The sequence below is a fragment of the Candoia aspera genome, chromosome 1 (assembly GCF_035149785.1).
Source record: "Candoia aspera isolate rCanAsp1 chromosome 1, rCanAsp1.hap2, whole genome shotgun sequence".
Classification (NCBI taxonomy): Eukaryota; Metazoa; Chordata; class Lepidosauria; order Squamata; family Boidae; genus Candoia; species Candoia aspera.
This window is the reverse complement of record NC_086153.1, coordinates 341,321,601-341,327,671: the sequence shown is the minus strand read 5'-3', so window position 1 is coordinate 341,327,671 and position 6,071 is coordinate 341,321,601.

The window sequence follows — 6,071 nt, the reverse complement described above, 5'->3', positions numbered from 1 at the left end:
TCAAGTTTAGTTGAACAGCGCTGGGGACAGACCACAATTTTCTGCTGACTTTAGGAGTTCAAACAACCTTTATAGAGTTGGAGAATAGATGCTGACCAGTAATGTTGTCCAGTGTCAATCATCCTATTTTTGATAAGATGGGTTACATTTTCTGATTCTAATGAGAATACACAGTTAATAAAGCGGAGGTTGGCACAAATCAGTTTCTTTGGTTAGCTACTTTCTAGTTCTCATTCAACAATAAAAGTGCTGATTTAAGTTACCTGGTGAGCCAGCATCTGCAGATGCCTAAGCAAATGATGAAGGAGGCTACTTGAATTCAAGGACCTTGGTCCTTTGGAAGTCTTGTTCAGGTATTTGTTTTACTCCTTCACTCGAAGCAGTGGTTAATTCCTCTTTATGAGAGGGGGTGGTACTGCCTGCCTTGAAGGGGAAAATAGTGTGCACCTTTTTAAAGAGGCCATCCTTGGATCCAACCATGTTAGACAACTGTTGTTCAGTCTCCAACCTCCCTTTTTGGGGAAGGTTGTTGAGAGGGTGGTTGGCACTCTGCTTCAGAGGACCCTTGATAAAGTGGATTATCTGGATCCCCTGCTCAAGTCCTCTGGCTCTTCCCTGGGGAAGAACAGCTTGCCACAGAAAGTCGGCCTTTTCTCCGTGTTCCTCAAGGCAGGGTACATGCTGCGGAGAAGCCAATTTTGGCTGAATTTGGGGGGCACTAATGCTAGGGTCCTCTCTCTTACGGCTGGGCTAAATTCATCTTCCCATCTCAATATTCCTTTGGCTTGTAAGACCGTGCTTCATGGTCTCATTACATTCCACGTAGAGAAGGTCTCTCTTTTGTCCCACCGAGTCTGGCTTCCCACCAATCTCCTATCAGTCCTGGGTACTTCTGTGTAAGGGGAGTGAACTTCTGTGACAATCCCCAGGCCAGCTCAGTGCGCTTTCTAACTGGGGCCATCCAGATGTGTTGGCTTAATCACTGCTAGCCAGCAAAAGTCAAGCTGGCCAGGCATTCAGTTTAACTCACTGCAATTCACTGAAATCTAATTGATTGGATTTATAAATCAACCCAATTCAAAATGACTCTGATGGTACGATAGGTGAAGGATGCCAGATTGGGAAATTTGCTTGAGAATGTAAAGCAGGACTTGTCAGTGTGCAAAGGCTGGATCTGATTAATAGTGACATGATCAAGCGATTGACAAGAACACTGTTTTCTGACAGCAGTAAGATAAATCAACTAATTTGTATTTTATCTGCTTTATGATTAACTCCTTGAATTTTGGTAATGCTTTCTTAACCAAATAAAATTCTTCCTCCTGCTCCTGTCTAATTTTTCTCCTCAAACCCTTGCAACGAAGACCTATTCCCAAGAACTACCAGCACATCCTGGCCTTGGCATTTGCCGTCCAGGAGGTCAACAAGGATCCACGGCTCCTCCCCAACATCACGCTGGGCTTCCGCATCTACGAAGAGAACCAGTATGCCAGCATGGCCCCAGACGTCGGCCTGTCTCTGCTCTCCAGCCGGGGAAAACCGTTTCCCAACTATCAGTGTGACGCACGGGAGAACCTGCTCTCTGTCCTTGGGGGTCTCAACTCCCGGATCTCCTACCAGATGGCAGCCATCTCTGGCAATTTCAAGATTCCTCAGGTACTTGGACACATAACCGGATGAAAGGGGGAATGCAGATGTAATGTTGTAAGTTCTGCCCTTTGCGGTTACTGCCAACACGCCCCAGAGCCAATTCTGTGACCGGGAGAGAACACATCATGGAGGTGCCAAGATGGGGGCTCTAGGATGGGACGCCGTGCAGGGCTGGGTGGTCGGAGGTTAGTCACAGAAATTCCAGGTTCCTTTTGCCTCGCTTCATTCTTCCCCTCTCCTCCATCTCTACCATCCCTTCAGCTAGGTTACCGCTTCTCTGACCCGGTTTTGAGCGATAAGAGCCGGTTCCCCACCTTCCACCAGTTCGATCCTCAGTATCAGCTACAGAATGCAGCAATTGTCCAGCTGCTTCTATATTTCCAATGGAACTGGATTGGGATTGTTGTGCAGAAATCGGAGAGTGGCAAAAATTTCATCCGGATTTTGAAAGTCACTCTTGCCCAGAATGACATTTGCATACATTTTGTGAAGCAGATCTTGTCCCGAATCTCAATGTTCAGTGAATTGCAAGAGAATCAGATAGATGTGCTTTGGACAATTTGGAACAGTGATGCTCAGGTTGTGATTGTCTCAGGGGACTCAAATACGCTGCAAAGCCTGATAGCATCCCTCTCCTTTTATGAAGCGGAGAACCACACTCCTTCTGGAAAGGTTTGGATCCTGACTACGCAGTGGGAATTTTCCGCTGTTGGCTATCACTACGAGTGGTGGAAACTGAAGTCCCTCCAAGGAGCTTCGTCCTTCACAGTCCACACAAAGCTGGTGCCAGGATTCAGGAATTATCTCTGGGCTCTGAATCCACACGGGCCACGTGGAGACGTCTTTCTCCCTCTGGTGGGAAGTCGCATTTGACTGTGAGGTTGTGAAGGCAGGTCTGGCCTCACCTGAGGGCAGAAGGATTTGCACAGGGGAGGAGAACCTGGACGCCCTGCCGGCCTCCGTCTTTGATGAGAAGATGACCGGTTTCAGCTACAGCATCTACAACGCTCTCTATTCTGTTGCACACGCATTACATGCTGCGGATACGTGGGAATCACAACATGGATTGAAGAGGGACAGAAAGAAGCCACACCTACGCTGGAGGAAGCCCCGGCAGGTATCCCTCCCCCTCAGATCTTCCTTTCTGGCCAAGGAATTCTTCTTCCTCTTGGGTTACATTCACTTTATGCTGTTTTAGGATTTATAAATCTGTGCTGTGATCTCCACTGCCTTGCCTTTTCCCTAACTATTTTTTTTTCCTCTTTATTTAAATCTGATACCCACCTTGAGATTTAAGGAATTTTCTCTGCTTGTCAACACGAGTTTCATAAGAGAAATCCAAATTGTCCAAAGCACATCTATTTGATCCCCTTGAAATTCACTGAACATTGAGATTCGGGGCAAGATCTGAGCAATAAGGTACATAAGGAGAACATGAAATAAAGCCATCATCTGAATGTGGGAGAAAAGTCATCTGTCCTACTCAAGGGGCCCCCCCAACTCTACTGCTCTAGGTTGTGCTTTTAGAGATGGAAGCCCCCTCCCCTAATTTCAGCTGCCCGTCTTCTGGGGAAGCCGAACTGGGACATTTCCGGTATTTGGCAGGTTCGTCTCTTGCCACTGGGAGAACAAATCATGTTCATCCACAAACTATTGTTAGTCAATAAGATTTCATGGGATGGTGAGTATTTAAGGCAAAACTAGAATTTGTTGCACTTTTAGATGTAGCGCTTTCCAAAATGGTGGAGCTTCTTGGTATTGCCACCAGAAATGTGGAAGCATTCCCGCTTCTTTATTCCATTTCCATTTTAGCCATCATAGCTGAACAGAGTCTTATACTGTTTTTCTCTAACAATGCCGGTTGCTGTAGACTTGATTGACTTTTCCACTGAAATTCCCATTGCTGTATTATTTAAAAATTTGTCAGAAGTTGCAAATCTGGAAAGTTGCTCCATATTTTTTAGTTAAATCAATCACTTTTTCAACTGAGTCTCTAGGCTGACTAAGCAAAAAGTTGATATTTAAACAATCACTGAACTGTTTCATCAGCCTACAATTTAAACTGGTTCCCCAGCAGCCATTTTTAAACCCACATTTTTACCTCATGGCAAACTGCATTTGCCAATGGTTCTAATGCCTGACTAAATCATAAATGAGAAAGGGGACAGCTCCATCCCACCCCTTTTCTTTCATGCCACATTGCTCAGAGTCAAAGCCACTTAACCATATTTTTGGCTTCTTTTCTGATGAGAAATAAGGTTCACCATTCACCTTGTCTGTGGGTATTGGCATTTCTGGAGGAGCTGGCATGGCTGCTGAGCCCTGCCACCCTGCTTTTGGCTGCTTCTGGGTCAGAATTCCAGCCTGATTTTCCTGCCCCATCACTTGCTCCCTCAACACTGCACTGAGTCATCCCTCTTCTGGCAGTACCCCATCTCTCATCGGCTGCCTGTCTTCTCCTGCTGCCCCAGACATGAATGTGACCTCCCCCAGGTTTTAAAGTAGCGGGACCCTCTGATTATGGTTGCAGCACAGGATGGTCCAGCTGTTCCCATGGCCTTCATGTTCGTGAGGGTGGGGGGAGAATACAAGATGCACCCACAGTGACTGCTGCAAGGGTCCTTCTTGTTTTCTCCCCGCCCCCCCCCCATGAACTTGAAGGCCATGGGGACAGCTGGACCCTCTGACGCAATAAGGCCATTCCACCTGTCAAAAGCCTTCTCAGCATCGAAAAGATCAGAGGTGCTTTCTTACCTCTAGAATGGTTAGAACCGATACCACCGACCACCCTTGGTGCTCTTTCCTTTCCCTTCTGGGAACACATTTGGACTGATCTCAGTGAATCAGATCTGCTTTTCTCTCGCCTAATCTCTTGGCTATGGTTTCCTAAAAATCCACTGTCAACAATGCGACGGGACCTTCTGTAGCAGTGAAGGATTTGAGCTCCACTTGCCAAGATTGCAGCAACATGCAACATTGACGTATCTCATTCATTACTTGGGTTGACAGCTTAACCAGTAAGATTTTGCAGAGAAGTTGCCTGGCACAGGAGTTTTATTAAGCTGAGTTTTCCGGAGCGCCTCTTTTTCCCTTGCAGTGATTTGTAGCTCCTGTGCTTGAAGCTGAATTTGTAGCAGCTCCAGAAATGGAACTTTGCCTCAGTTTACAGCTCAGTTATGACTCTGGTATAACAACATATCATATTTTAGAAACTGAATGAAATCGCATTTCAGTAGAGGGATATTTCTCGCCCTTCAAACTCCCATTTATGGGGAATTATTTTTTCTTAATGCGAAATATGTCTGCCCATTTATTCATCAAATATTCTTTTCTCCATCAAATAACAGCACACTTGGTATTGCAGTTCTGCAGCAGCGTATAACAAACTAAAAGTATAAACATATTGCATGTAAAAAGCCTATTGCGGAAATGCTGGGTTGTTCAACTTTAAAAATGGACAACCTCATCTCTGTCTCATCTGTCATGTTCCCCGTTTCAATGTTCTGTATACATCGTAACGCTTCACATGTCACTCTCTTGCTCCGTGTTTCCCTGTTGGAAATTTCCAGCCCTGCGAGGCTGTAATCTCTGGAATGCATGTTTGGGTTGGTGTCTTTCTTCAAGGTTACTTTCCCAGGCCGGGTTATGATGCTGGGTAGCATCTGGCATGGGGTGATTGCTACGATGGGGCGCGGGGCGGAGTTGGATTGAAGCAACAGTATTTGATTTGTATTTCACGCACTTTTGCTTTATTCTCAGCTTTGTCTGTATCTGCACACTATTCCTTTAATAAATCAGTTATTTAAAGCTCGGGCTTGTGAGACTGAGTATGTTGGAGTAGGCAACCATTACATAAAGCTGAGAATCAATATCTTTAAAACTTTCCGCTAGCCCCATCCAAGCGTTTGGTGAATAGGGATGCTAGCGATGTCAGAACCTGGACTGCAGGAGTATGAGGCGGGCGAGGAACAACCCGACACCACAAGAGTGCTTGCGGTCCCGACCTCCCGGGCTCAGAGGGCAGCCCGACGGGATAAGCGGGGTACCCTAGTGGAAGAGCGGGGCTTACCGTCTGAAGTGAGCGGAGCTACAGGGGATGACTATCGGACCGGGGAAGAGAGAGACTTCAAGGTCGAATCACCCCAGGCGTCTTGGGAACCGGAGATCCCACTGTCGCCTACGGTGGTGGTGACCAAGGGTCCATTGGAAGCCCCGGTCACTCCTGCGTGCATGAGGGCATTGGAGGAAAAGATGGACATTATCGTTGCCCTGTTAAGGGGTAACCCCAGAGGGTCGGAGCCCCGTCCGGAGGGACTGGAGGAAATTCCCCCCCGGCAACCCACTCTGGGAGTGAGGTCCCCATCCCCACCGAGGGGGAGAAGCAGGACTGGAGTTTTCCGGCAAGCAAGGGGCAGAGAATC